This window comes from Pseudophryne corroboree, unplaced genomic scaffold, assembly GCF_028390025.1.
Source record: "Pseudophryne corroboree isolate aPseCor3 unplaced genomic scaffold, aPseCor3.hap2 scaffold_829, whole genome shotgun sequence".
NCBI lineage: Eukaryota > Metazoa > Chordata > Amphibia > Anura > Myobatrachidae > Pseudophryne > Pseudophryne corroboree.
This window is the reverse complement of record NW_026970408.1, coordinates 114,843-137,117: the sequence shown is the minus strand read 5'-3', so window position 1 is coordinate 137,117 and position 22,275 is coordinate 114,843. Positions and strand designations below refer to the sequence as shown.

General features: G+C 40.0%; 4 non-coding genes across 4 annotated transcripts; all 4 read right to left on the bottom strand.

Moving 5' to 3' along the window:
- Window positions 1–4,455: 4,455 nt before the first annotated feature.
- LOC135042453 (U1 spliceosomal RNA) lies at window positions 4,456–4,619 on the bottom strand. The gene has a single exon (XR_010235574.1). It is a non-coding gene; the product is annotated as a U1 spliceosomal RNA (small nuclear RNA).
- Window positions 4,620–4,770: 151 nt separating this feature from the next.
- On the bottom strand, window positions 4,771–4,934 carry LOC135042578 (U1 spliceosomal RNA). The gene has a single exon (XR_010235681.1). It is a non-coding gene; the product is annotated as a U1 spliceosomal RNA (small nuclear RNA).
- A 9,806-nt stretch (window positions 4,935–14,740) lies between these two features.
- LOC135042502 (U1 spliceosomal RNA) lies at window positions 14,741–14,903 on the bottom strand. The gene has a single exon (XR_010235611.1). It is a non-coding gene; the product is annotated as a U1 spliceosomal RNA (small nuclear RNA).
- A 152-nt stretch (window positions 14,904–15,055) lies between these two features.
- LOC135042564 (U1 spliceosomal RNA) lies at window positions 15,056–15,219 on the bottom strand. The gene has a single exon (XR_010235667.1). It is a non-coding gene; the product is annotated as a U1 spliceosomal RNA (small nuclear RNA).
- Between the last annotated feature and the right edge of the window lie 7,056 nt (window positions 15,220–22,275).

Here is a 22,275-nt window from a genome sequence, read left to right as displayed (position 1 = left end):
CCAGATTATTGACTATTTAAAGTTTTTCTAGGAAACGTTCTAGATGAATGCTTATTAGCCTTTGTCAGTATGTACTTTTGCAAAGTGTCGCTGTGGCGCAATCAGTTAGTGTGTACGGCTATTAACCAAAAGGTTGGTGGTTCAATCCCACCCAGGGATGTAATTGACCTTGTTATCAGATTTTGGTGATCTTTAAGTAGACAAGTCAAAATTTCAAAAACCCCTGTTATGGTGTAGGGTACCTGGCCTTCTCTGATGTAATCAGAGTTAGATTTGATTCAGTGATTTTATAAAAACAGCTAGGAAGCACAATTTAGCAGCGGTTTGCAGAGAAAAAGAAATATGCTGGCAAAAAAATCCAATTGAGTGATTAAACAGCTCTTCATTTTCTGGCTTTATTTTTATGCTAACAAATTTGTTCTCTGAAAAGTGTCCACAAAGCCAAGTATCTGATTAACATCTTTGTAGGGATGGTTTTTCACCTATTGCTAAATTAAACTTGCTTTATTGGAAAGGCAGCAAGATGCATCCTCATTTCAATATCTACGGAAATAATACAGGTTGACACCAGGAAACATTAACGCCACTGCATCCTTGCTGCTTTCTCATGTGGAAGTCTGTTTAATGTGAAAACAAGGTGATATCTAATTAGCACACAGGTAAGGAATTAAGAAAATCTTTATTTAAGGGTGAAGATGTTTCTCACAAAATCGTTGCCCCAATGCATCATTGAAATTCAAGCTGGAAAGATGTTTTTAATATATCACTTGTACATTTTGTATTGCTCTTCTGGTGACAATGTAGTTTGTTTTTGTCAATTACCATTTTAATAATAGGGTAAAGAAAATTAAGTGGATTTTTGAAAGAAAACAATACTGTCAATATACTATTAAAACAAATTAAAATGGTAAAAGTTATTGTACTTTAAGTAAAAATAAAAGAGCAAAAATATCAATCCCAGTTTTGGATTACTTTAATTAACAAAAAAAAAAATGCATATAGCAGAGGATAGTTTCAATCTGCCTACCTCTGGGTTAAGGGGCCCAGCATGCTTCCATTGCAGTACTCTGCTGCACATGTAAGTGCAAGAGATTCTGAAGCACTCACTCATCATGGGAAAGTACCAATGTGTTTCTTCATTGGTTGATGGAAGAAACATCTTACAAAAACTCTCCAGATTATTGACTTTTTAAAGTTTTCTAGGAAACGTTCTAGATGAATGCTTATTAGCCTTTGTCAGTATGTACTTTTGCAAAGTGTCTCTGTGGTGCAATCGGTTAGTGTGTTTGGTTATTAACCAAAGGGTTGGTGGTTCAATCCCACCCAGGGATGTTATTGACCTTGTCATCAGATTTTGGTGATCTTTAAGTAGACAAGTCAAAATTTCAAACCCCCTCTTATGGTGTAGGGTACCTGGCCTACTCTGATGTAATCAGAGTTAGATTTGATTAAGTGATTTTATCAAAAAACAGCTAGGAAGCACAATTTAGCAGTGGTTTGCAGAGAAAATGAAATATGCTGGCAGAAAAATCCAATTGAGTGATTAAACAGCTCTTCATTTTCTGGCTTTATTTTTATGCTAACTAATTTATTCTCTGAAAAGTGTCCACAAAGCCAAGTATCGGATTAACATCTTTGTAGGGATGGTTTTTCACCTATTACTAAATTAAACTTGCTTCATTGGAAAGGCAGCAAGATGCATCCTCATTTCAATATCTACTGAAATAATACAGGTTGACACCAGGAAACATTAACGCCACTGCATCCTTGCTGCTTTCTCATGTGGAAGTCTGTTTAATGTGAAAACAAGGTGATATCTAATTAGCACACAGGTAAGGAATTAAGAAAATCTTTATTTAAGGGTAAGATGTTTCTCACAAAATCGTTGCCCCAATGCATCATTGAAATTCAAGCTGGAAAGATGATTTTAATATATCACTTGTACATTTTGTATTGCTCTTCTGGTGACAATGTAGTTTGTTTTTGTCAATTACCATTTTAATAATCGGGTAAAGAAAATTAAGTGGATTTTTGAAAGAAAACAATACTGTCTATATACTATTAAAACAAATTAAAAAGGTAAAAGTTATTGTACTTTAAGTAAAATAAAAAGAGCAAAAATATCAATCCCAGTTTTGGATTACTTTAATTAACAAAAAAAAAATGCATATAGCAGAGGATAATTTCAATCTGCCTACCTCTGGGTTATGGACCCAGCATGCTTCCATTACAGTACTCTGCTGCACATGTAAGTGCAAGAGATCCTGAAGCACTCACTCATCATGGGAAAGTACCAATGTGTTTCTTCATTGGTTGATGGAAGAAACATCTTACAAAAACTCTCCAGATTATTGACTATTTAAAGTTTTTCTAGGAAACGTTCTAGATGAATGCTTATTAGCCTTTGTCAGTATGTACTTTCACAAAGTGTCGCTGTAGCGCAATCAGTTAGTGTGTACGGCTATTAACCAAAAAGTTGGTGGTTCAATCCCACCCAGGGACGTAATTGACCTTGTGATCAGATTTTGGTGATATTTAAGTAGACAAGTCAAAATTTCAAACCCTCTCTTATGGTGTAGGGTACCTGGCCTACTCTGATGTAATCAGTTAGATTTGATTAAGTGATTTTATAAAAAAAACAGCTAGGAAGCACAATTTAGCAGTGGGTTGCAGAGAAAAAGAAATATGCTGGCAGAAAAATCCAATTGAGTGATTAAACAGCTCTTCATTTTCTGGCTTTATTTTTATGCTAACAAATTTGTTCTCTGAAAAGAGTCCACAAAGCCAAGTATCTGATTAACACCTTTGTAGGGATGGTTTTTCACCTATTACTAAATTAAACATGCTTCATTGGAAAGGCAGCAAGATGCATCCTCATTTCAATATCTACTGAAATAATACAGGTTGACACCAGGAAACATTAACGCCACTGCATCCTTGCTGCTTTCTCATGTGGAAGTCTGTTTAATGTGAAAACAAGGTGATATCTAATTAGCACACAGGTAAGGAATTAAGAAAATCTTTATTTAAGGGTGAAGAGGTTTCTCACAAAATCGTTGCCCCAATGCATCATTGAAATTCAAGCTGGAAAGATGATTTTAATATATCACTTGTACATTTTGTATTGCTCTTCTGGTGACAATGTAGTTTGTTTTTGTCAATTACCATTTGAATAATAGGGTAAAGAAAATTAAGTGGATTTTTGAAAGAAAACAATACTGTCAATATACTATTAAAACAAATTAAAATAATAAAAGTTATTGTACTTTAAGTAAAAATAAAAGAGCAAAAATATCAATCCCAGTTTTGGATTACTTTAATTAACAAAAAAAAAATGCATATAGCAGAGGATAGTTTCAATCTGCCTACCTCTGGGTTATGGGCCCAGCATGCTTCCATTGCAGTACTCTGCTGCACATGTAAGTGCAAGAGATCCTGAAGCACTCACTCATCATGGGAAAGTACCAATGTGTTTCTTCATTGGTTGATGGAAGAAACATCTTACAAAAACTCTCCAGATTATTGACTTTTTAAAGTTTTTCTAGGAAACGTTCTAGATGAATGCTTATTAGCCTTTGTCAGTATATGCTTTTGCAATGTGTCTCTGTGGCGCAATCAGTTAGCGTGTTCGGTTATTAACCAAAAGGTTGGTGGTTCAATCCTACCCAGGGACGTAATTTACCTTGTTATCAGATTTTGGTGATCTTTAAGTAGACATGTCAAAATTTCAAACCCCCTCTTATGGTGTAGGGTACCTGGCCTTCTCTGATGTAATCAGAGTTAGATTTGATTAAGTGATTTTATAAAAGAACAGCTAGGAAGCACAACTTAGCAGTGGGTTGCAGAGAAAAAGAAATACGCTTGCAGAAAAATCCAATTGAGTGATTAAACAGCTCTTCATTTTCTGGCTTTATTTTTATGCTAACAAATTTGTTCTCTGAAAAGTGTCCACAAAGCCAAGTATCTGATTAACACCTTTGTAGGGATGGTTTTTCACCTATTACTAAATTAAACTTGCTTCATTGGAAAGGCAGCAAGTGATGTCATCCAAGCAGTGGGTCAAAGTTGGCTTCATCCCTCGTCTGCTTATGAAAAGAGAAAAGGGATATGCAGGGCATGGCGGCCTTTTGCGACGCTTGGATGACCCCTAGTTCGCAATAAACACCCCCACCCTCCTTCGGTGTGGGGCTCATGTTGGCCAATGCCCCAGCATTCAAGCTGATTTCTTGCAGCAGCTGGGTACTGTAACAGCTCCAGAGCTGCTCTGTAAGGCAAGTAAAAGGGTGTGGGCCCTGCAGCACTACCTGTAGTTTGCATTGTGCATTGGAAGGCACAAAGTAAGCAGACGGGAGGAGAAGTCAGGATAGTGCACAAGGTTATAGAAGGGATGGGCTCAAGAAAAGAGAAGTGGAAACAGACAGCATACTAGGCTGGAGAGAGACCTGAGACAAAGAGATCTGAATTATACGAGAGCCGTCCAGGGGAAACACAAATTATGCAGTCAAGTTTCCCACATTTGGGGAAATCGCAAGGGGCAGCACACCCAGAGTGCAATGGGTGAGCCTTGCCCTGGGAGAAGCACCTTCATGATCATAGTATCTCACCTGGCAGGTTAGTAGGAGTTGGGCTAGAGCTGGGGAGGGTCGCTGCTCGGGCACTACCTTTCAAGTGAAGGAGATCCAACTGAGGCAGCACAAGGGAACTCTCAAAAGAAGAACAAGGCTAGAGGAAGATCTGAGACAAAGAAATCTGACTTTTACCAGAGCTGACCAGAGGAAAGCACAAACACAGTCCACCACTACCACAAATAATGCAGTCGAGTTTCCCACATTTGGGGAAATCACAGGGGTCAGCATACCCAGAATGCAATGAATGAACCTCACCCTGGGAGAACAATCTTCATGACAATAGTATCTCCTATGCAAAATAAGTATGATTTGGGATAGATGATACTGGATGTGTACACAACCGCCCACACACCAACCTTGTGTGGACAGAAGTATACACTCTCCGGCGCCAGTACCCGCTGGATCAAGGAGATTTTAGACAATGGCGGAGACTGCTGCTCCTGATACAGGGATAATTGCAATCCCTATATTGAACAAAAAAACACAAAAACTACCCACACAGGTGTGACCCTCTGTAGGAAATCAGTAGCGCTGTCCCCACCATTTATCGGAGATAATCAATAAATAATTAAAAAATGGCTAATTACTATTAAATTTTAAAACATATAAATCATATTTTATTAACATATATTGCTGCAGCAAAATTGACATACATAAAAATGCATATTGTGTATAGTGGATGCCTTTAATGTAAATGCTCCACATACACAAATGTATATACTTAATTACGTTTATTCTCTGAGGCTTGGATTTTAATAAGCTGACTTCAAAATGTCCACATAGATTAATGATAGACCAATGAGCTCGGCATTTACGGACACTGCTTGCATGAGTATGTCCTTAATTAATTAATGTCCCGAAAAAGATGTGTGCACACATATATCACTTTGAATGGATAGTTACCATGGGCGATAAGTTTTTCATTCACCTCTTTAGAACAGTCTGTTTAGGACCGTCCCAATTGGAAAGACTCCCTCTGCTGGTGCTTGTCCATTTACTGCAGAATATCTGGAGACAATATCCACGGGAATCCGTCCACAGTGCTCCGGCTCCCTCTGCTGGTGGCTAACCGCAATTGCAGGTGGACTGGCTGTTTTGTCGTAGCCAGAAGCCGGTGATCGTGTAAAACAAGCAGGAGGTGATAGTCACTGCCAGTAGGTCCTTCGAAAATGCGTTTCTCCGCCTTCCCAGTGCGTTCAGCGGCTTCCTCAGTTCGAATGACCATCATCCCAATGAACACTTTATATAGCCCCACTTATTTGAAATTCCCGCGGCCATTCGCGCATGCGCACTCAAACGTGCGTTCCAAGCCTCAGTCTCATTACAAACTTTAAATAGACTCCAGCGGCCATTTTAGCTGGTTAAAACACACGATCCAAGCCTCATTATCACACCCGGAAGTTGCATCCATCGTTCTTATTAACAATATCAGAATCAAGCCTCGTTTTAAAACATAATTATCTACAACTTCATATTCAATTATACTGAACTCTAATGCAATTTGCTCAACAAGATTACGTCACTTAGTTTAATCATAATTAATTTATCATGATTACAAGTAATCCATGTCTTATTTGACAACATCAGTACAAATATGACCGTATTTAAGAACAATATTAATACTAGTCAACACATCCTATTTTATTAGCACAGGTGATAAATATATTAAATATACTGCTCAACAGTATCATTACTCGGAAATAAAAGGGGACTAATTTTGATTATAATTTGTACTTTATAATTTATAATTTAGATCCCCACACGCCATCTTGTGGTTCAAATACATAATTACACCCCTTCGTATTGTTATACATAATCCTGTTATCTCCATCTCCTTAATCCAGCATCATAAGGAACCATATCCTATCCCACCCCCCCATATATTATATGTCAAGAATGATATTTATAAAAATCAAATATTTATATTATAAATATTAAACATTTGAACTTAGATTTTATTTAACTCAACCGTATCATTCAGACCCTGCGGGATCAAGGTTTTTAGGCTAAAGATCCAGAAAGCCTCTTTCTTACATAACCTTTTATACCTATCACCTCCTCTACTGGTTACCGCCACTTGTTCAATTGCCATGATTTGTAGATTATCACTTTTCCCTCCATTGCATTCCAAAATATGGCGGTATAGGTAGGTGTTTCCTACTTTTTTATCTATCTGTCTTTTATGCTCCATGAACCTAACGTGAAGTGCCCGAGTGGTGCGCCCCACGTACTGTGCTCCACAACCACACTGTAAGACGTAGATAACATACATGGATCTACAATTCAGAAAACTTTTTATATTGAATTTCTCTCCCGATACAGATGAGACAAATTGTGTGGTTTTCTTTTTTGTGTGTTTGCATGTTGTACAGTTTAGTCTACCACACTTATGGAACCCTAATGGCGGTTTGGGTATCCATGTATCTATTTGTCCCCCTTGGGCATCTGGAGCCATGGATTTTTCCCCAGGTCTCCTAAAAAAACTTGGAGCTAGTGCGGACTTCAGACTATCTGACTTCCGAAATATTACCTGTTCACTAAGGACTACATTGGAGTTCAACATCTCATCCAACTTGAGAATAGAAAAGTTCTTCTTAATTATCCTCTTGATCTTGTATGCACTAGTATTATACTTAGTTACAAACATTGTTGTCCTATCCGTCATTTTGTTATTTTTCTTTCTAGTATTTTTGCTGGTGGTATCCAATAAATGGTCTCTTTCCATATTTTCCACCTCCTTCCAAGCCTGGTCAAGAACAGATATTGGATACCCCTGCGTAAGAAACGCCCCATAGAGAGATTCCATTTGTTCTCTTGCTCCTTCTTTGGTGGAACAATTCCTTTTTATCCGAAGGAACTGGCCCTTCGGTATATTATCCTTCCATCGTTGTAAATGACTACTTTTGTAATGTAAATATCGGTTTTGATCTACCTCCTTAACAAAAGTATTTGTTATAATGATGTCATTTTCGATCTTAAGTGCTATATCCAAAAAAGTGACCTGTGTGGGGTGGCAGTACCCCGTAAACTTCAAACCATAATTATTGCAATTCAAACTGGCAACAAATTCTTCTGCTGATTCAGTGCTCCCCTCCCAAATGAAAAATAAATCATCAATGAAACGGCCATAAAGAACCAGGCTCGCCCCGAGATCACTGGTCCACACATGTTGTTCCTCGAACCGCCCCATAAACAGGTTGGCGAAACTCGGAGCGAACCTGGTTCCCATGGCCGTCCCCCTAGTCTGTAAATAATATCGTTTATCAAAAATAAAATAATTATGTTCGAGTATAAATCTAATACTCTCCAAAATCAACCACCGCAATTCTTCCCCTATATTAGGGTCTCTTAACAGATAAAATGCCACTGCCTCAATCCCCAACTGGTGCTCAATGTTAGAATATAATGATTCTACATCACATGTGATAAAACAATAAGTTGACTGCCATTTAATATTTTTAATTAAATTTAAAAAATGTGTAGTGTCCTTAATGTGTGATTTTAATTTGACAACATAACCCTGTAAAAAACTGTCTATAAAAAAAGATAAATTGCTGGTCAATGAATCTACCCCCGCAATAATGGGTCTTCCCGGGGGGTTAATTAAAGTTTTATGTACTTTTGGAAGACAATAATACGTGGGAATTACCGGATTATCAGAAAACAAAAAACATTGAGTTTCTCTGGATATAGCACCTAAATCCACTGCCCTATTTAGCAAGATTTTTAATTCCTTTTGAAACTGTGCGGTGGGATTGTGGGTCAGTCTTGAATACAGGTGGACGTTGTTTAATTGTCTATTGGCCTCCGCCAAGTACATCACTGTATCCATTACCACAATCCCACCGCCTTTATCAGCTTGTTTAATAGTCAAGGAGGGATCCCCCCTCAAGATTTTTAGTGCTGATCGTTCCTTAGTACTCAAATTATCCTTTAACGATTGTTTCTCTGATTTTTGGCACATCTCCCTAAATTGTTCTAATGTTGACTTATAGAAGCTCTCAATATAGGGCCCTCTATAAGTCAGCGGGTAAAACTCAGACTTATTTTTAAATCTGTTTGTCCCATTACCATCAAATATTTTAGTATAGTCCTCCTTATTCGACTCATTCGTTGATTCATCTGCCAAGGATTCTAATATATCAACCATTAATTGGTCATCCTGATCCAATATAATGGGATTACCTTCAATACCTTTTTTCTTCATATTTTTCATCGCGAAATATCGCTTTCTACTTAGCGTTCTGATATATCTATTAAGATCAACGAATAGATCGAATAAGTTGGGTTTTTGGGCGGGAGCAAAGTTTAAGCCCTTTTCAAGCAATCTCAGTTGATCTGGACCCAACTTTTTTGAGGACAAATTAAAAACCCCTTTTCCCTTCACTTTAATTTCATGTTTTTTACTTGACCTACTCTTTCTTCCTCTCTTTCCTCTGGCTCTTGTTCTCTTTGCCTTTTTCCGGACCACCCTGTTCCTTCGTACTTTCTTTGTGGACGGTTTTGGAATCTGTGGCTGTCCTCCAAAAAATTATTTGTGCCACCATGGGTGTTCGACTGTTGCCTATTCTTCCCTCCCATATCTACCCAATCATCCCTTCCAGAGTCTCTTCTACTCCACTTGGAATATGGGGCTGGGGATTTGACACTATTTTGTTGGAATAAATTATCATGCCTATTCCTATAGGTATTTGGTTCCCAATTCCCCTCATCCTGATTCCTAAAACTCCTGGAATCTCTCCGATCAATTGGGGTTCTTGGTCCCCTGTAATGACCTAATCTATGTTCAAGATTTTGTCTGGGTCCTAATTCCCTTTTAGAGGGTTTTTGGTCATAGATGTTGTCCCTCCTTCTATTGTAAGTGTGAACCTCTCCCTTTTGATAGTCTAATTTATCCCGATTTAGTTTGTTGTTTTTTCTGAAGACTAAGGTTTTTTCAAAATCCTCCACCTTACGATTTACTCTCAGATCTCTTTCATTGAATCCTTTGTCTTCAGAAAAAGATTTCAACAAATCCTGGGTCTTTTCAATTTCCTTCTGTATCACACTAACTTTGTCTTCCCTAAATCTGACAAGCAATTTCATAAGGTTTATGGAACAATTATCTAGTAATTTATTCCATTCCTCTGAAAACTGCTTGTCCTCTTTAAACGTAGAGGTCTTTAAAATCCTCAATCCCCTGGGTATCAAACCTTGATCTAAATATTTCTGTAAGGACACCTGGTCCCACCAGTGCCTTGTTTCCTCTATACATAGATTTTCTAGTCTATTGAATAAACCATGCATATCCTCCAAATTCTCATCCCTCTCCATAATTTGTATATCTTCCCCCCCTCTTAAATACACATTGCGTCTTTCCAATCGTTCAGCTATGCACTTAAGCGCTGCCATATCAATGGTTCCCCAAGTTACCTGCTGCCCGAGATGCAATTACCTAAGACAATCAAATCAAAGAATAAATGATACTGGATGTGTACACAACCGCCCACACACCAACCTTGTGTGGACAGAAGTATACACTCTCCGGCGCCAGTACCCGCTGGATCAAGGAGATTTTAGACAATGGCGGAGACTGCTGCTCCTGATACAGGGATAATTGCAATCCCTATATTGAACAAAAAAACACAAAAACTACCCACACAGGTGTGACCCTCTGTAGGAAATCAGTAGCGCTGTCCCCACCATTTATCGGAGATAATCAATAAATAATAAAAAAATGGCTAATTACTATTAAATTTTAAAACATATAAATCATATTTTATTAACATATATTGCTGCAGCAAAATTGACATACATAAAAATGCATATTGTGTATAGTGGATGCCTTTAATGTAAATGCTCCACATACACAAATGTATATACTTAATTACGTTTATTCTCTGAGGCTTGGATTTTAATAAGCTGACTTCAAAATGTCCACATAGATTAATGATAGACCAATGAGCTCGGCATTTACGGACACTGCTTGCATGAGTATGTCCTTAATTAATTAATGTCCCGAAAAAGATGTGTGCACACATATATCACTTTGAATGGATAGTTACCATGGGCGATAAGTTTTTCATTCACCTCTTTAGAACAGTCTGTTTAGGACCGTCCCAATTGGAAAGACTCCCTCTGCTGGTGCTTGTCCATTTACTGCAGAATATCTGGAGACAATATCCACGGGAATCCGTCCACAGTGCTCCGGCTCCCTCTGCTGGTGGCTAACCGCAATTGCAGGTGGACTGGCTGTTTTGTCGTAGCCAGAAGCCGGTGATCGTGTAAAACAAGCAGGAGGTGATAGTCACTGCCAGTAGGTCCTTCGAAAACGCGTTTCTCCGCCTTCCCAGTGCGTTCAGCGGCTTCCTCAGTTCGAATGACCATCATCCCAATGAACACTTTATATAGCCCCACTTATTTGAAATTCCCGCGGCCATTCGCGCATGCGCACTCAAATGTGCGTTCCAAGCCTCAGTCTCATTACAAACTTTAAATAGACTCCAGCGGCCATTTTAGCTGGTTAAAACACACGATCCAAGCCTCATTATCACACCCGGAAGTTGCATCCATCGTTCTTATTAACAATATCAGAATCAAGCCTCGTTTTAAAACATAATTATCTACAACTTCATATTCAATTATACTGAACTCTAATGCAATTTGCTCAACAAGATTACGTCACTTAGTTTAATCATAATTAATTTATCATGATTACAAGTAATCCATGTCTTATTTGACAACATCAGTACAAATATGACCGTATTTAAGAACAATATTAATACTAGTCAACACATCCTATTTTATTAGCACAGGTGATAAATATATTAAATATACTGCTCAACAGTATCATTACTCGGAAATAAAAGGGGACTAATTTTGATTATAATTTGTACTTTATAATTTATAATTTAGATCCCCACACGCCATCTTGTGGTTCAAATACATAATTACACCCCTTCGTATTGTTATACATAATCCTGTTATCTCCATCTCCTTAATCCAGCATCATAAGGAACCATATCCTATCCCACCCCCCCATATATTATATGTCAAGAATGATATTTATAAAAATCAAATATTTATATTATAAATATTAAACATTTGAACTTAGATTTTATTTAACTCAACCGTATCATTCAGACCCTGCGGGATCAAGGTTTTTAGGCTAAAGATCCAGAAAGCCTCTTTCTTACATAACCTTTTATACCTATCACCTCCTCTACTGGTTACCGCCACTTGTTCAATTGCCATGATTTGTAGATTATCACTTTTCCCTCCATTGCATTCCAAAATATGGCGGTATAGGTAGGTGTTTCCTACTTTTTTATCTATCTGTCTTTTATGCTCCATGAACCTAACGTGAAGTGCCCGAGTGGTGCGCCCCACGTACTGTGCTCCACAACCACACTGTAAGACGTAGATAACATACATGGATCTACAATTCAGAAAACTTTTTATATTGAATTTCTCTCCCGATACAGATGAGACAAATTGTGTGGTTTTCTTTTTTGTGTGTTTGCATGTTGTACAGTTTAGTCTACCACACTTATGGAACCCTAATGGCGGTTTGGGTATCCATGTATCTATTTGTCCCCCTTGGGCATCTGGAGCCATGGATTTTTCCCCAGGTCTCCTAAAAAAACTTGGAGCTAGTGCGGACTTCAGACTATCTGACTTCCGAAATATTACCTGTTCACTAAGGACTACATTGGAGTTCAACATCTCATCCAACTTGAGAATAGAAAAGTTCTTCTTAATTATCCTCTTGATCTTGTATGCACTAGTATTATACTTAGTTACAAACATTGTTGTCCTATCCGTCATTTTGTTATTTTTCTTTCTAGTATTTTTGCTGGTGGTATCCAATAAATGGTCTCTTTCCATATTTTCCACCTCCTTCCAAGCCTGGTCAAGAACAGATATTGGATACCCCTGCGTAAGAAACGCCCCATAGAGAGATTCCATTTGTTCTCTTGCTCCTTCTTTGGTGGAACAATTCCTTTTTATCCGAAGGAACTGGCCCTTCAGTATATTATCCTTCCATCGTTGTAAATGACTACTTTTGTAATGTAAATATCGGTTTTGATCTACCTCCTTAACAAAAGTATTTGTTATAATGATGTCATTTTCGATCTTAATGTAATTATGTATTTGAACCACAAGATGGCGTGTGGGGATCTAAATTATAAATTATAAAGTACAAATTATAATCAAAATTAGTCCCCTTTTATTTCCGAGTAATGATACTGTTGAGCAGTATATTTAATATATTTATCACCTGTGCTAATAAAATAGGATGTGTTGACTAGTATTAATATTGTTCTTAAATACGGTCATATTTGTACTGATGTTGTCAAATAAGACATGGATTACTTGTAATCATGATAAATTAATTATGATTAAACTAAGTGACGTAATCTTGTTGAGCAAATTGCATTAGAGTTCAGTATAATTGAATATGAAGTTGTAGATAATTATGTTTTAAAACGAGGCTTGATTCTGATATTGTTAATAAGAACGATGGATGCAACTTCCGGGTGTGATAATGAGGCTTGGATCGTGTGTTTTAACCAGCTAAAATGGCCGCTGGAGTCTATTTAAAGTTTGTAATGAGACTGAGGCTTGGAACGCACGTTTGAGTGCGCATGCGCGAATGGCCGCGGGAATTTCAAATAAGTGGGGCTATATAAAGTGTTCATTGGGATGATGGTCATTCGAACTGAGGAAGCCGCTGAACGCACTGGGAAGGCGGAGAAACGCGTTTTCGAAGGACCTACTGGCAGTGACTATCACCTCCTGCTTGTTTTACACGATCACCGGCTTCTGGCTACGACAAAACAGCCAGTCCACCTGCAATTGCGGTTAGCCACCAGCAGAGGGAGCCGGAGCACTGTGGACGGATTCCCGTGGATATTGTCTCCAGATATTCTGCAGTAAATGGACAAGCACCAGCAGAGGGAGTCTTTCCAATTGGGACGGTCCTAAACAGACTGTTCTAAAGAGGTGAATGAAAAACTTATCGCCCATGGTAACTATCCATTCAAAGTGATATATGTGTGCACACATCTTTTTCGGGACATTAATTAATTAAGGACATACTCATGCAAGCAGTGTCCGTAAATGCCGAGCTCATTGGTCTATCATTAATCTATGTGGACATTTTGAAGTCAGCTTATTAAAATCCAAGCCTCAGAGAATAAACGTAATTAAGTATATACATTTGTGTATGTGGAGCATTTACATTAAAGGCATCCACTATACACAATATGCATTTTTATGTATGTCAATTTTGCTGCAGCAATATATGTTAATAAAATATGATTTATATGTTTTAAAATTTAATAGTAATTAGCCATTTTTTAATTATTTATTGATTATCTCCGATAAATGGTGGGGACAGCGCTACTGATTTCCTACAGAGGGTCACACCTGTGTGGGTAGTTTTTGTGTTTTTTTGATTTGGGATAGGGCTGGGGAGGGCCACTGCTCAGGCACATCTCTGTCAAGTAAAGGAGATTCAACTGAGGCAGCACAAGGGAACTCTCATCTGGGGACAACAACTGCAGGGAGAACACATATTTTCAGATGAACATGGGGTGGCAGAAGGCTGCCTAATACTGAAGCACCCCCAAACAACAAACCAAATGCAACAACTAGTGCAAGCATTCCTGGGGGATGGCCTGCAGCAGATGGATTTGAATATGGTGATGTCATCCAAGCAGTGGGTCAAAGTTGGCTTCAACCCTCGTCTGCATATGAAAAGAGAAAAGGAGCGTGCAGGGCATGGAGGCCTTTTGTGGTGCTTGGATGACCCCTAGTTCGCATTAAGCACCCCCACCCTCCTTCGGTGTGGGGCTCATGTTGGCCATTCCCCAGCCCCTGAAGCATTCAAGCTGATTTCTTGCAGCAGCTGGGCACTGTAACAGCTCCAGAGCTGCTCTGTAAAGCAAGTAAAAGGGTGTGGGCCCTGCAGCACTACCCGTAGTTTGCATTGTGCATTGGGAGGCATAAAGTAAGCAGACGGGAGGAGAAGTCAGGATAGTGCACAAGGGTATAGAAGGGAGGGGCTCAAGAAAAAAGAAGTAGAACCAGACAGCAAACTAGGCTGGAGAGAGACCTGAGACAAAGAGATCTGAATTACATGAGAGCCGACCAGGGAAAACTCAAATTATGCAGTCAAGTTTCCCACATTTGGGGAAATCGCAGGGGCAGCACACCCAGAGTGCAATGGGTGAGCCTTGCCCTGGGAGAAGCAACTTCATGATCATAGTATCTCACCTGGCAACTAAGTAGGAGTTGGGCTAGAGCTGGGGAGGGTCGCTGCTCGGGCACCCCCCTGTCAAGTGAAGGAGATCCAACTGAGGCAGCACAAGGGAACTCTCGAAAGAAGAACAAGGCTAGAGGAAGATCTGAGACAAAGAAATCTGACTTTTACCAGAGCTGACCAGAGGAAAGCACAAACACAGTCCCCCACTACCACAAATAATGCAGTCGAGTTTCCCACATTTGGGGAAATCACAGGGGTCAGCATACCCAGAATGCAATGAATGAACCTAACCCTGGGAGAACAATCTTCATGACCATGGTATCTCCTATGCAAAATAAGTATGATTTGGGATAGGGCTGGGGAGGGCCGTTGCTCAGGCACATCTCTGTCAAGTAAGTTGCATTTGATTTGTTGTTTGGGGGTGCTTCAGTATTAGGCAGCCTTCTGCCCTACCATGTTCATCTGAAAATATGTGTTCTCCCTGCAGTTGTTGTCCCCAGATGAGAGTTCCCTTGTGCTGCCTCAGTTGAATCTCCTTTTGGAGAAGACCTCAATAAGATTGTAGCTGATCTGGCTACTGCTAAAACAGCTTGCCTACCTAGTATGACTCCTACCACGCAGAAGGCTAAAAGTACTTTTCTTGGCCCTTTCATCCTCCAGGTAAAGCGTACCCAAGGTCAGGCATACCCAAAGCAAGCTCATGTTTCCAGACCTGCCAAGCCCAGACTGAAGCAATCCTGGGCTGCCCATCAGCCTGCTTCCAAAACGGACAAGCCTGCCGCATGACGGTGCAGGCCTCCCTCTGGGGGATCCCAGGGTGGGGGGCCCGACTTCTAGGTTTGGCAAAGAAAGGTATAATTCTAAGCTAGAGAATTCTGTTTGGAGCTCACCTTGTACTTTGTGAAGAAATAATCAGCATTGTGGCTGAGCAGATACATGTAGTGTGTGGCTGCAAACTGCATGGATCTGCTGCGTTGTAATGCTGATTCTTTTTTTTTGCAAAGTACCAATAGCTTCATATAATGTTCACAATTTTTATGCAGGATCAAATAGCTCAATAGGTAGGGTGTTTGATTAGAATTCAACAGGTTATAGGTTTGAATCCTGGGTATGGTAGTTTGAGATGTGTTATTTAATAAAGTATGTTGTTCTGACTGCCGGCATCCTATCACCTGGGATATCATACTAAATAAATGGAGTTGATCAAATTTTTTTTTTTTTTAACTAGGGACAATTTCCAGATACTTCTCTTTATAACTGAGATTGCCCCCTGGAACTTCACATCAGTTGACAACTATGCATGAGTGGGCAGTGCTTGCCCTGGATCTGTCCACCCATTTATGTGCCGCCATAAAATAAAGCATGACTAACAGTTATCCTGGGCGTACACTACACAATTATCTGTCAGGCTATCTATCCAGTCTGGATGGATGGAATGAAAATCTGGTAATGTATAGGAGCAAATGTCAATTAACCATTTGCTCCCAAACACTAGAAAAGTGGTCAAAAATGGTCATTACACAAATTGGTTAAACCCAAAATTTAACCAATTTGTTTAGGGGACCATTTTTGTCCATTTTTTAGTGTTTGAGAGTAAATCGTTGATGGTCATTTGCTCACATAGATAACCGGATTTCTATTCCAACCAGCCAGTGTTGGAGAGATGGTCTGCCAGATTACATAATGCATACCAGAGCCATAACTAGACTTTTTGGTGCCCTGTGACAGAGAATTATATGCCCTCCCCCCCATTTTTGCAATATGGACAAAAGGCGCATGCCTTGTGGGGAAGGGGCATAACAAGATTGATCTCAGAGAAAGCACATGAGATATGAAGATATATCTAGTATACTTGACACTCAATGGTTTGTGGTATTGCAGGGGTGCCCTCCTTAAATGCATATACAGTCACACATGGCATGTTTGTGTAAATGGCATATCAGCAGTCAGCACTAACTGGTGACATGCCATTTGTACAAGTAAGCCATGTGTGACTAATATATAAACATACTTTATTAAATAACACCTCAAACTATCATACCCAGGATTCAAACCTATAACCTGTTAAATTCTAATCAAACACCCTACCCATTGAGCTACTTGATCCTGCATCTATTCTAACCTCCAAAAACAGATTCAGTTGCATTTTCCAGCGTGTTTTGTTTGCGCCTTTGCAAATGTCTTACATCGACAAACTTATTTAGTACTATTTTGCAAATAGGGTTACATTGTCGCAACATTGTGTTCCCTAATTGCTTGATTTTTTAAATGCAAAAATTGATAAAGACACCTGATAATTGCTCTGTGGAGTCTTCTTTTGTGTCTACTTCTTATCTACATTTAATTCCCTACCTATAATCAAGGCATTTTTAAATGCTGGGTGCTGCCAGGACGTGAGGCCTACCTAGTCTTTAGATCTGAATTTGAATGTACTTGTGAACTAACTTAATTTCCTACTTCTAAACTCATTCCTAAATTCACTACTTACATTAATCCTGTAGTTGGGCATTTTGAGCCTTCAATTGTGGGCATTGTTTTGTGTCCAGACCAGCAGCTGGTGGTGTGCATTTGCTGGAAAGGCATCGAAGACCTCCGATATGCTGCATCTCCTGATGTGTGTCTGCCTCAAGTGGCAGTCAGCAAATGCATGCTAGACACCCCATTCCAAGCTGATTGTGACATCACGGAACATGCATCATAGAACAGGCATGCTAGAACATGGGTCTTCAACCTGCGACCCTCCAGCTGCTGTGGAACTACATATCCCAGCATGCCCTGCCTCAGTTTTAGCATACCTTAATAGCAAAACTGTGGCAGGGCATGCTGGGATGTGTAGTTTCACAGCAGCTGGAGGGCCACAGGATGAAGACCCATGTGCTAGAACCAAACCGCAGGTACATTGAATGCTAGCAAGCTGAACGTTTAAATCCTTTTTGTTCCGCAGCATTCCAATGTGGAAGATTCCATGGAACCAGAGATTATTCCATTGAGAAGGACATGCTGCCTGGATGACTGCACTGTGCAAATTAAATCACGGAGCCAGTTGGCTTGTGGGTGGCTCTGGTTACTGGGTGGTTAGGTGGGCGGTGTGTCGGAGGTGGAGCACATGCAAATGAATGTGTATCATCCAGCTAGAGAGAGAGAAAACTCATGCAGGAGTGTGCCTGCTTGTCAGTGAGTTATGCACCTTGCCAGACGTCAAATCTACATGGAGCAACTGGAGGGGACAAGAGCAGGTTTGGAAAATATAGACAGAAGAGCATATATGCTGGCGCATTCTCCATGATTGTGTCAGCTTATGTTTTGGTGCACTGCACTTTCCTCCACTAAGTTTTAGCCATTTTGTTTAAACGCAAGTGTAGTTGCTTCTCGCTCTTTTGGCTGTGATATTGTATTGTGGTTGAAGAGTCTGCTGGAGGGATTGTTTTCTTCATTGGCGAGAGACTGAAGATATTCCAGGATGGAAGGCTTGGGAACACTATCCGTTTTTCAGTTGTGGAAGAGTTGAAAGACCGGATTGGACTACATTCTATAGTAAAGGGTATCTTTGTATTTATTAATCCTCCCTTTATATGTGTCTGTCTTTCAATAAAGCTTTGGGCTTGTGATTCCGTCACCCTCTTACACTCCACACCCATAGCCTTATTAACTATTGTATTGTTTAAATGTATAGTGCAGTTCATGATTTATAGTGTAGGCTGACCTGTGCTGTAGTTCTTGAACTGTACTATACCGACAGCATTTGTATTGTGTTTTGGCTGTGCTGCAACACAGTACTTATGTGTGTAATGTTTATGTATGTTTTATGGCTTCTTTATGTCAATAAAGACTGCTTTTTCAATCCAATATCTGAAAACAATCAATGTTTATCTTTGATGGCAATAGAAGTGGTATGATATTTGCTGCTTTTGAAAGGCAATATCTGATATGTCCCCTATCTGGGAACCATATATTAAATGGCTTTTCAGAAAAGGGAGATGGGAGAAGAGCTTTCAGTACTTGTAGGACCGATGCACATTTCCTATTCTAGCCTCCAAACACAGATTCAGTTGCATTTTCCAGCGTGTTTTGGATGCGCCTTTGCAAATGTCTTACATCGACAAACTTATTTAGTACTATTTTGCAAATAGGGTTACATTGTTGCAACATTGTGTTCCCTAATTGCTTGATTTTTTAAATGCAACAATTGATAAAAACACCTGATAACTGCTCTGCGGAGTCTTATTTTGTGTCTTCTTCTTATCTACATTTAATTCCGTACCTCTAATCAAGGCATTTTTAAATGCTGGCGGCTGCCAGGACGTGAGGCCTACCTAGACTTTAGATCTGAATTTGAATGTACTTGTGAACTAACTTAATTTCCTACTTCTAAATTCATTCCTAAATTCACTACTTACATGAATCCTGTAGTTGGGCATTTTGGGACTTCGATTGTGGGCATTGTTTTGTGTCCAGACCAGCAGCAGGTGGTGTGCATTTGCTGGAAAGGCATCGAAGACCTCCGATATGCTGCATCTCCTGATGTGTGTCTCCCTCAAGTGGCTGTCAGCAAATGCCTGCTAGACACCCCATTCCAAGCTGATTGTGACATCACGGAACATGCATCATAGAACAGGCATGCTAAAACATGGGTCTTCAACCTGCGACCCTCCAACTGCTGTGGAACTACACATCCCAGCATGCCCTGCCTTAGTTTTAGCATACCTTATAGCAAAACTGTGGCAGGGCATGCTGGGATGTGTAGTTTCACAGCAGCTGGAGGGCCACAGGATGAAGACCCATGTGCTAGAGCCAAGCCGCAGGTACATTGAATGCTAGCAAGCTGAATATTTAAATCCTTTTTGTTCCGCAGCATTCCAATGCGGAAGATTCCATGGAACCAGAGATCCTTCCATTGAGAAGGACATGCTGCCTGGATGACTACACTGTGCAAATTAAATCACGGAGCCAGTTGGTTTGTGGGTGGCTCTGGTGACTGGGTGGTTGGGTGGGTGGTGTGTCGGAGGTGGAGCACATGCAAATGATTGTGTATCATCCAGCTAGTGAGAGTGAAAACTCATGCAGGAGTGTGCCTGCTTGTCAGTGGGTTATGCACCTTGCCAGACGTTAAATCTACATAGAGCAGCTGGAGGGGACAAGAGCAGGTTTGCAAAATATAGATAGAAGAGCATATATGCTGGCGCATTCTCCATGATTGTGTCAGCTTATGTTTTGGTGCACTGCACTTTCCTCCACTAAGTTTTAGCCATTTTTGTTAAGCTCAAGTGTAGTTGCTTCTCGGCCTTTTGGCTGTGATCTTGTATTGTGGTTGAAGGGTCTGCTGGAGGGAGGGATTGCTTTCTTCATTGGCGAAAGACCAAAGATATTCCAGGATGGAAGGCTTGGGAACACTATCCGTTTTTCAATTGTGGAAGAGTTGAAAGACCGGATTGAACTACATTCTATAGTAAAGGATGTCTTTCTATGTATTAATCCTCCCCTTATATGTGTCAGTCTTTCAATAAAGCTTCGGGCTTGTGATTCCCTCACCCTCTTACACTCCACACCCATAGCCTTATTAACTGTTGTATTATTGTACAGTTTAAATGTATAGTGCAGTTCATGATTTATAGTGTAGGCTGGCCTGTGCTGTAGTTCTTGAACTGTACTATACCATCAGCATTTCTATTGTGTTTTGGCTGTGCCGCAACGCGGTACTTATGTGTGTAATGTTTATGTATGTTTTTTTGCTTCTTTATGTGCATCGGTCCTACAAGTACTGAAAGCTCTTCTCCCATCTCCCTTTTCTGAAAAGCCATTTAATATATGGTTCCCAGATAGGGGACATATCAGATATTGGATTTCAAAAGCATCAAATATCATACCACTTTTATTGCCATCAAAGATAAACATTGATTGTTTTCAGATATTGGCTTGAAAAAGCAGTCTTTATTGACATAAAAAAAAACATACATAAACATTGCACACATAAATACAGTGTTGCAGCACAGCCAAAACACAATACAAATGCTGACGGTATAGTACAGTTCAAGAACTACAGCACAGGCCAGTCTACACTATAAATCATGAACTGCACTATACATTTAAACTATACAATAATACAACAGTTAATAAGGCTATGGGTGTGGAGTGTAAGAGGGTGAGGGATTCACAAAACCGAAGCTTTATTGTAACACAGACACATATAAGGGGAGGGTCAATAAATAGAAAGATATCCTTTACTATAGAATGTAGTCCAATCCGACCTCTGTGCTCTTCCACAACTGAAAAACAGATAGTGTTCCCAAGCCTTCCATCCTGGAATATCTTTGGTCTTTCGCCAATGAAGAAAACAATCCCTCCCTCCAGCAGACCCTTCAACCACGATACAAGATCACAGCCAAAAGGCCGAGAAGCAACTACACTTGAGCTTAACAAAAATGGCTAAAACTTAGTGGAGGAAAGTGCAGTGCACCAAAACATAAGCTGACACAATCATGGAGAATGCGCCAGCATATATGCTCTTCTATCTATATTTTGCAAACCTGCTCTTGTCCCCTCCAGCTGCTCTATGTAGATTTAACGTCTGGCAAGGTGCATAACCCACTGACAAGCAGGCACACTCCTGCATGAGTTTTCTCTCTCACTAGCTGGATGATACACAATCATTTGCATGCGCTCCACTTCCGACACACCACCCACCCAACCACCCAGTCACCAGAGCCACCCACAAGCCAACTGGCTCCGTGATTTAATTTGCACAGTGTAGTCATCCAGGCAGCATGTCCTTCTCAATGGAAGGATCTCTGGTTCCATGGAATCTTCCGCATTGGAATGCTGCGGAACAAAAAGGATTTAAATATTCAGCTTGCTAGCATTCAATGTACCTGCGGCTTGGCTCTAGCACATGGGTCTTCATCCTGTGGCCCTCCAGCTGCTGTGAAACTACACATCCCAGCATGCCCTGCCACAGTTTTGCTATTAAGGTATGCTAAAACTGAGGCAGGGCATGCTGGGATGTATAGTTCCACAGCAGCTGGAGGGTCGCAGGTTGAAGACCCATGTTTTAGCATGCCTGTTCTATGATGCATGTTCCATGATGTCACAATCAGCTTGGAATGGGGTGTCTAGCAGGCATTTGCTGACAGCCACTTGAGGGAGACACACATCAGGAGATGCAGCATATCGGAGGTCTTCGATGCCTTTCCAGCAAATGCACACCACCTGCTGCTGGTCTGGACACAAAACAATGCCCACAATCGAAGTCCCAAAATGCCCAACTACAGGATTCATGTAAGTAGTGAATTTAGGAATGAATTTAGAAGTAGGAAATTAAGTTAGTTCACAAGTACATTCAAATTCAGATCTAAAGACTAAACACAAAACACAAAATAAGACTCCACAGAGCAATTATCAGGT